Here is a 9,842-nt window from a genome sequence, read left to right on the forward strand (position 1 = left end):
AGAGAGAAAGAGAGAAAAAGAAAGAAAGAAAGAAAGAAAGAAAGAAAGAAAGAAAGAAAGAAAGAAAGAAAGAAAGAAAGAAAGAAAGAAAGAGAAAGAAAGAAAGAAAGAGCGAGCTTGATAGGCTGGGTGTGATAGTTCAAGTCTGTAATCTCAGCACTTTGGGAGGCTAAGATAGGATTGCTTGAGCTGGGGAGTTCAAGACCAGCCTGGGCATCATAGTGAGATCCCTGTGCCTAGAAAAATAATTTTTAAAAAATCACCTAGGCCTGATGGCACACACCCGTAGTCCCAGCTACTCAGGAGGCTGAGGCAGGAGGATTACTTGAGCCTGGGAGGTCAAGGCCACAGTGAGCCATGATGGTGCCACTGCACTCCAGCCTGGGCGGCAGAGAGAGACAGGGTGGCCCCCTGTCTCAATAACAAACACACACACATATATCTTGATACATTTCATGTGGAACGTGAGCTCAGGAGCCTTGGAAGGGACAACCAAGGCCACAAAAGATGTGTGTAACTCTAAACAGCTCTGACTGAGAGATGCTAGGTAGAATTTGGTTTGCTCCAGACAGGAAGGGAAGAGAGTTGCTAGGCAGAGGCCCTGAAGGACATAGTGGGCGTGAGTGTAGAAGACTGAAGATCCCCAGTTAAGAAATGGATGAAGAGTATTCTATAAATCAGGCTGCCTCACGTTACTTTCAAAGCTGCCAACTTTTCTGTAGTATCAATCCCTCTGTCTCCCCTGCCCCATCTACAGTGAAATCATGAATACTACCTAGGAAGGGAAAGAAGGGTGGTTTAGAAGGATAGAACTTCAGCAAAGAGCTGAGTTTCATTTCTAGGTAAATGTTTTGTAGATGACGTCAGAATTATTGGATCAAGAGCTAGCACCAAAGGAGGCCCTCCCCATTCCCATCCGAAGATAATTTACAGCCATCTTGGGGAAAGGTTTGAGTGTCCACTGGGCAAAGAGTTGTTTTTATTTAATAACAGCTTTATTGAAATATAATTCCCATACTATACAATTTATTTATAATTGTAAGAGTTAAGTTTTTGGTATAGTCACAGAGCTGTGCATCCACGGCCACCATCAATTTTAGAACGTCGTCACTACCACAAAAAGAAACCCTACATCCTTAGCTTTCACCTCTCAACACCTCCCCACAATCCATTCACTCCTCAGCCCTAGGCAACTACTAACCAACTTTCTGTCTATGGATTTGTCTGTTTTATGTCATATAAATGGAAACATACAATATGTGGTCTTTTGTGACTGGCTTCTTAGCAAAATATTTTCAGGGTTCATCCATGCATGCATCAGTACTTCATTTCTTTTTATTGCCAAGTAACATTTCACAGAATGGATATACCATCTTTTGTTTATCCAGCAGTTTATGGACATGTGAGATGTTTTCACGTTTTTGCTGTTATGCATAATGCTACTATGAACATTCCTGTGAAAGTTGTTATGAGGACATGTTTTCATTTCTCTTAGGTAGATAACTAGCAGTGGAATCACTGGGTCGGATGGTAACTAAGTTTAACGTTTTGAAGAACTGCCAGCTGCTTTCCAAAGTGTGTGCACCATTTTCCATTTCCCCCAGCAGTGGATGAGGGCTCCAGTTTGTCCACATCCTCAGCAACCCTTAATATCTGTCCTTTTTATCACAGCCATATTAGTGGGTACAAAATGGTATCTCATTGTGGTTTTGATTTTCATTTTCCTAACAATGAATGATTATTGATCATTTGCATATCTTCTTGGGAGAAATATCTATTCACATCCTTTGCCCATTTTAAAATTGGGTTGTCATTCTATTATTGAGTTGTAAGATTTGTTCATGTATTTGACATACCAATTCTAGTCCTTTACCAATGATGTGCAAATATTTTCTCTCATTCTGTATGTGTGTTGTCTGCTCACTTTCTTGATGATGTCTTTTAAAGCAAAAAAAAAAAAAAAAAAAATCTAATGTTGATGATGTCTTGTTTATTTTTTCTTTTGGTGTCATATCTAAGAACCTATTGCCTAATCCAAAGTCACAATGATTTGTGCTTATGTTTTCTTCTAAGAGTTTTATAGTTTCTTGTTTTTGTTTTTGTTTTGAGATGGAGTCTCACTCTGCCACCCAGGCTGGAGTGCAGTGGCACGATCTCGGCTCACTGCAACCTCTGCCTCCTGGGTTCAAGTGATTCTCCTGTCTCAGCTACCCGAGTAGCTGGACTACAGGCAAGCACCACCACACCGGGCTAATTTTTGCACTTTTAGTAGACACGGGGTTTTGCCATGTTGGCCAGGCTGGTCTCAAACTCCTGACCTCAAGTGATCCTCCCTCCTCGGCCTCCCACAGTGCTGGATTACAGGTGTGACCCATCGCGCTCAGCCGAGTTTTACAGGTTTTTTGTTTTGTTTTGTTTTGTTTTTTTGAGATGGAGTCTTGCTCTATCGCCCAGGCTGGACTGCAGTGGCGCCATCTCTGCTCACTGCTAGCTCCGCCTCCCACGTTCACGCCATTCTCCTGCCTCAGCCTCCACAGTAGCTGGGACTACAGGCGCCCACCACCATGCCTGGTTAATTTTTTGTATTTTTAGTAGAGACAGGGTTTCACTTTGTTAGCCAGGATGGTCTCGATCACCTGACCTCGTGATCTGCCCGCCTCAGCCTCCCAAAGTGCTGGGATTACAGGTGTGAGCCACCGCGCCCAGCCGAGTTTTACAGTTTTAACTGTTATATTTAAGTCTTTCATCCATTGTAATCTTTTATATGATGTGAGCCAGGGTTCCAATTTCATTCTTTTGCATATGGATGTTCCAGTGTCCCATGTTTTAGAGAGACTATTCTTTCTCCCATTGAATTGTCTTAGCAAAAATCAGTTGACCATTAATGTGACAGGTTATGTCTGGACTCCAAATTTATTCCATTGATCTATATGTCTATTATTATGCTATTACTACACCTTCTTAGTTACTGTAGATTTGTAATAAGTTTTGATTGGGAAGTGGATGTGCTCCCACTTTTCCAAGATGGTTTTGGCTATTCTGGATCCCTTGAATTTCCACATGAATTTTAGGATCAACCTGTCATTTTCTAAAAGGAAGCCTGCCTGAATTACGAGGAGGACTGCATTAAATCTGTAGATTGATTTGGGGAGTATTGCCATCTTAGCAATATTAAATCTTCTGATCCATGGACATGGACTATCTTTCTATTTATTCCAGTCTTCTTTAATTTCTTTCAACTAAGTTTTATAATTTTCAGGGAATACGTTTTGTTTGTAGCACAGTATTGAATAGAGGTGGTAAGAGTGGACACCATTGTCTTGTTCCTGATCTTAAAGGGAAATCATTCAGCTGTTCACCATTAAGTATGATGTTAACTGTGGATTTTCATAGATTTCCTTTACCACGTTGAGGAAGTTCAATCTATTCCAAGTTTGTTGAGTGTTTTATAATAAGAGATGTAGAATTTTGTCAAATGCTCTTTTTGTGGCTATTGAGATGCTCATGGTTTTTTATCCTTTATTCCATTGATATAGTGCATTATATTGATTTTCAGCTATCAAACCAAACCTATATTCTTGGGATAAATTTCCTTCATCATGGTGCACAATCTTTTTTAATATGTTACTGGATATGATTTGCTAGAGTTTTATGGAGGATTTTTGCATCTATATTCACAAGAGATATTGGTCTGTAAATTTTTTTTCTTGTGATGTCTTTATCTGATTTTAGTAGCAGGGTAATACTAGCCTAATAAAATGAGTTGAAATTGTTCATTTTTCATTTATATTTTGGGAAGACTTTGTGAATAACTGGTATTAATTCTTTTTTAAATGTTTGGTAAAATTCACCAAACATCTGGACTTGGACTTTTCGGCAGTTTTTGCTACTAACTTCTACTACTACTAACTGATTATCTTTAATTACTATATGTCTATTCAGATTTTCCATTTCTTCCTGAATCCATTTTGGTGGCTGTGTTATTACAGGATTTTTTCCCTTGTTATCTAAGTCATCTAAATTGTTGGCAAGTAATTGTTCATAATATTCCCTTGTACTCCTTTTTATTTCTGTAAAGTACATAGTAATATCCCCCTTCATCTCTTATTTTAATAAATGTAGTCTTCTCTCTCTTTTTTTTTTTGGTCAGTCTAGCTAAAGATTTACCAATTTTTAAAAAACAATTATTTTACTGATGCATAGTAGATGTACATAATTTCAGAGTACATTTGATAATTTAATACATTCATATAATTTTTAAAGATCAAATCAGTGTACTTGGGACATTCATCACCTTAAATACTTGTCTTGTCTTTATGCTAGAAACACTCAAATTATTCTCTCCTGGCTATTTTGAAATGTACAATAGATTGTTGTAAACCATAGTCACCCTACTGATCTATCAAACACTAGGTCTTATTTCTTCAAGTTTGCCAAATTTGGTGTCCCTTTCTAAAAACCAACTTTGAGGCCAGGCATGGTGGCTCATGTCTGTAATCCCATCACTTTGGGAGGACAAGGTGGGAGGATCACTTGAGCCCAGGAGTTTGAGACTAGCCTGGGCAACATAGTGAGACCTCATTTCTACAAAAAATTAAACAAAATTAGCTGACCATGGTGGCACGTTCCAGTAGTCCTAGCTACTCAGGAAGCTGAGGTGGGAGGATCACTTGAGCCTGGGAGGTTGAGGTTGCAGTGAACCAAGATTGTGCCATTATACTCCAGCCTGGGTGACAGAGTGAGATCCTGTCTCAAAAAAATAAATAAATAAAAAATAAAAACTGACTTTCAGTTTAGTTAATTTTCCCTATTGTTTTAATCAATCCCAAAGCAGTCTCTAATTTTCCTTGTGGTTTCTTCTTTGACCCATTTGTTATTTAGGAGTGAATTAATTTCCACATATTTGTGAATTTCTCAAGTTAATTTCTTATTCATTTCTAATTTCATTCCAATGTAGTCAGAAAACATTTCAATTATTTTAAATTTACTGAGTCTTGCTTTATGGTCCAGCATATTGTCTATTCTACAGATGTTTCATGTGCACTTGAGAGGAATGTGTACTCTGTCGTTGTTGGATGAAGAGTACAACAGACGTCTTTCAGATTTAGTTGGTTGATAGTATTGTTCAAGACTTCTATTTCCTTATTGTACTTCTGGGTACTTGTTCTATCCATTATCAAAAGTGGGATATTGATGTCTTCAACTATTATTGTTGAATTATCTATTTTTTCTTCAATTCTGTCAGTTTTTACTTCCTATATTTTTGGACTCTGGTGTTAGGTGCATATATGTTTATAATTGTTATATCTTTCTGACAGATTGACCCTGTTTTCATTATAAAATGTCCTCCTTTGTCTCTAGTAACATGGTTTGATTGCAGGTTTTGTTTTGTTTTGTTTTGATGTTCAAGTCTATTTTGTCCGACATTAGTGTAGCCACTCCATCTTTCTTATGTTTACTGTTTGCATAATATATCTATTTCCTTTTCAACCTACTTGTATCTTTGATTCTAAAGTGTCTTCTGGGCTGGGGGCAGTGGCTCACGCCTGTAATCTCAACTCTTTTGGAGGCCAAGGTGGGAGAATCACTTGAAGCTAACAGTTTGAGACCAGCCTGGGCAACATAGTAAGACCCTATTGCTACAAAAAATATAAATAAATAAAAAATAAAGTGTCTCCTGTAGACAGCATATAGTTGAATATTGATTTTTATCCAGTCTGACTGTTATTACTGATACGGTAGGATATACAGCTGTCATTTTACTTTTCTTTTCTTTTTCTTTTTTTTTATTTATTTCTGACTCCATTACTTTTCATTTTCTGTATATGTCATGTCTTTTTCATTCCTGTTTCTCCTTTAATCTTTCTTTTGCATTAAGTGAATATTTCATAATGTAACATTTTTATTCCTTCAATCATTTTTCATTCTATTTTTTTTCAGTTGTTTTCTTAGTGGTTGCTCTAGGGCTTACTATATTCATTTTAGCTTATCAGAATCTATTTCAGATTTATACTAAATTAATTCTGGTGAGACACTGAAACATTATTCTTCTATTACTCAATTCCCTTTTCTAACTTTTTGTGCTATTGTTATACATAGTGCATATATAATATGCAAATAATACATTGTTATAATTATTGTTTTGTATAGTTTGATGTCATTTAAAGAAGGGGAGAAGTATAGTAAATACATATTTATAGAGTGTATTATATTAATCTTCTAACTTACTATTTCTGGTTCTTGTTATTTGTTCTCATGGATATGAGTTACCAACTGCTGTTATGTCTTTATTCCAGTACAGCTTTGCTCCCGCCCACCTCATTTGTGTTGTTATTGTCAAATAGATTACATTTCTATACATTATAGGCCCAACAAAACAATCATATACATGTTGTTTTATACAATTTATTTTTAAGTCAGTTAAGAAGAGAAGAAATACACATTTATATTGTTTTTATAATTACATAGTCATCTTTACCAGTGCACTTTGGATTTGTTTGTTTTGTGTTTATTTTGTGAGGATTCAGATTGTGGTGTGGGGTCACTTACTTCTAGTCTGAAGAACTTCCATTAGTAATTCTTGTAAGGCAGGGATGCTAGCAACAAATTTTCTGAGTTTTTGTTTGTCAGGCAATGTCTTTATTTTGCATTTATTTTCAAAGATAGCTTTTCTGGATATAAAATTCTTGAGAGTTGTTTTGTGTTCAGCATTTTGAATATGTTGCCCATTGCCTTTTGGCCTCCATTGTTTCTGATGAGAATTCAGCTATTAAACTTATTGAGGTTCCCTTAAATGTGATTAGTTCTTTTTCTCTTGCTGCTTTCAAAACTTTGTCTCTCAGCATTTTTAGTATGATGAGCTTACGTGTGGATATATTTGTGTTTAACTTACTTGGAGTTTGCTGAGCTTCTTAAATCTGTAGATTAATCTTTTTCATCAAACTTGGCTAATTTTCAGCCATTGCTTCTTCAGTTACTTTCTCTGCTCTTTTCTCTCACCTCTCCTTCTGGAATTCCCATTATGAGTACATCGGTATGCCTAATGGTGCCCCCCGGCTTTTTCTCTTTGGATTGCATGATCTCTACTCCCTATCTTCAAGTTTGCTGATCCTTTCTTCTGCAAGTTCAAATCCACTATTGTTCCTCTCTAGTGAATTTTTCATTTCAATTATTATACTCTGCAATTCCAGAATTCATTGGATTATTTTTAATGGTTTATCTTATCGATAGTCTCTATTTGTTCAGAAATTGCCACCACAACTACTTCTACTTTTTTTTTTTTTTAACATAATTTCCTTTAGTTCTTTAAACATAGTTATAATGGCTGCTTTGAAGTCTTGGTCTGTTAAATCTGATATCTGGCCTCTTTCATAGGCAGTTTCTGTTGTCTGCTTTTTTTTCCCTATGTATGGGTCATACTTTCCTGTTTATTTGTATATCTCATGGTTTTTTGTTGAAAATTACACTTTTTAGGAAATATGTTGTAGTAACTCTGAATTCTGATTTCCCTTCCCCCCTCTCAGGCTTGTTTTTTGTTGTTTGTTTGTTTATTTGTTTAGGGACTTGGATAGGCTCTCGTAGTGAAGTCCTTTTCCCCTTCAATGTAAATCTGATTTAAGGGGTATGACTTGTTCTTTAGGATTCCTGTCCTGAGCAGACCTCCCTACCCCTACAATGTAGTGGGCACCCAGATACCTGCCATCCTCCAAATCTGGTCCCAAGAGGCAGAGAATCCCTCTCCCACCTGTTAGAACCTGTCTTTCAAATTTTTCTTTCTCCCCCAAAAGCATTATCCACTTCCTTCCAAATAGATACTCCAGGGTGCTGTCCTGAAAGTCCTGTTTCCTACCCCATTACCACCACAGCCAGAACCCAGACTCACCACTGGAGGACTCCCAATTCTCACAGCCATGCTCCCCCACCTACTCCCATCCATGGGCGAGCACGCTGCCTGGCCACAGTGAAAAGTGTCAGCTTCCACAGCCTAGGCCTGTCTTAGGGTGTGTCCCTGCTCAAATAAATGGATCTCAGCACTCCAAGCATAATTAGTTAGTTTCATGTACCTGGCCATTTCTCTGGGGTATACCACTCCTCCTCCTGGAAGACAGCACAGGGCCAGGTTCCAATGTCCCCTGGGTCTTCACAGTGCCCTAGTCCACACAGCTCTTTTCTCGGACTATCCCACAGGTCCTAATTCTTTTACCCAATAGAGGCTTTAACCTCAGGAGGTTTTACTAGTCAGGCTTCAGTTGAAAGTGACAGAAGCTCAATCAAAACTAGCTTAAGCTTCAAGAGGATCCTGGGGTGGTTTAGAGAATAGATGGGAAGCATCTGGCCTTGGGCACTGGCCCTGAGGTGTGCAGACAGCGCCTCTCTAGATGCTCCCCCGACTTCTCCCTGATGGGCCTACTCCCCTCAGTTTTCCATCTCCCTTGCCTGGAGCTGTAGAACCAGTTACTCTGGAGCCACACCCTTACTATCACCTTCCAAAGAAGAAATCGAACCTTCCTCTGGGCATTTTCTGCTGTCTGCCCTTCTCATGGTCCAGCTTCTGTTGTTCCACCAGGCGTTATGTCTGCCCAGCTGCACCGCTGTGGCCAGGGAGTTTTTAGGATGACACATTCTCTTCTCCCAGAGACTCTCCTAGTTTCCTATATCTTCCTCCCTTACTCTATTGTCCCTTCTCCCTCAAAATCACTTGCAGTCTCTTGCCTCCCTAGAAAGAGGACTGAGGCAGAAAGGCCTCAAAGTGCTTCTCAACCCTGGTTACACACGAGAATCACCTGGAGAACTTTACAAATACCATCGCCCAGGCCCCAAACCAGATGAATTTATTGGAATCTTTAGGGGTAAGTCCCCTGCATTGGTGTTTGTACAGCCAGGGTTGCAAAACACTGGTATAGAGATGTAAGATACCACAGGTCAAGATAGTGAGGATGAACTTGGAGAGGTACTGAGATGCTCTCTCCAACCCCAGCACATACACACGGTCCTGTCGTCATTATTAGAATCCTAACACCCCAGAAGCAACCATAGCCCAGGAAATCCTCAAACTTTATCCCTGAAAAGCATTGTCACTTTATCTCAACTTGAAGCCAGTTGCTAAGGCCCTACCTGGGACAGATAGCCAGCATGATTTGCTAGTTTTGAAGGTGTTTGGCAGGTGTGCTGAGTCCTGGCTACTGGGGTTGGGGGACAAGTGGGCTCTCAGAAGATGGTTCCCTGGAAAGGGAGAAAGGTGCTTCTGGGTGGATAATCTGTATTCTTGTCCCTCTCTGCAGGTCACCGTGGTCTTAGGGGACCTTCTGTCCTTTTCTTAGGGGAAATACATGGAATGTTGGGGTACAGAGGAGAGACTGTGGTAGGGATGGAGTGATGTAGTCAGATATGCCCAGAGTTGACCCTGGAGCCACAGGAGCCTTCTGATAAACTTGGGGTCATTCCTGTTGAGAAGCGATGAGAATGTGGATGGCTCAGTAAGACAACACTGATTCAAGCAACAGTTATTGCTTGGCTACTATGTATTCTAAAAAGTCAAAAGGCAAACTAAGGAAAATATTGACAAAAAATATACATAAAGGGTCACTATGCTAATAAGTTTTACAGCTCAATAAGAAACACATTAAGGCCCTCAAAGAACCATGTAAGTAAAAGAATTCCTAGAAGACAAAACTGCTGATAATTAAATGTTTAACCCTTGTTGGTAATCAAAGAGCCACACTAGAACATCATTTGCCACTACCAAATTAGTGAACATTTACTTAAAATCCTAATATCTGATGCTAGCAATGGTCTGAATAGTTCCTCTTTGGGTAATAGCAGATTTACAGGTAGTGCTTCTC

This window comes from Chlorocebus sabaeus, chromosome 14 (assembly GCF_047675955.1).
Source record: "Chlorocebus sabaeus isolate Y175 chromosome 14, mChlSab1.0.hap1, whole genome shotgun sequence".
Classification (NCBI taxonomy): domain Eukaryota; kingdom Metazoa; phylum Chordata; class Mammalia; order Primates; family Cercopithecidae; genus Chlorocebus; species Chlorocebus sabaeus.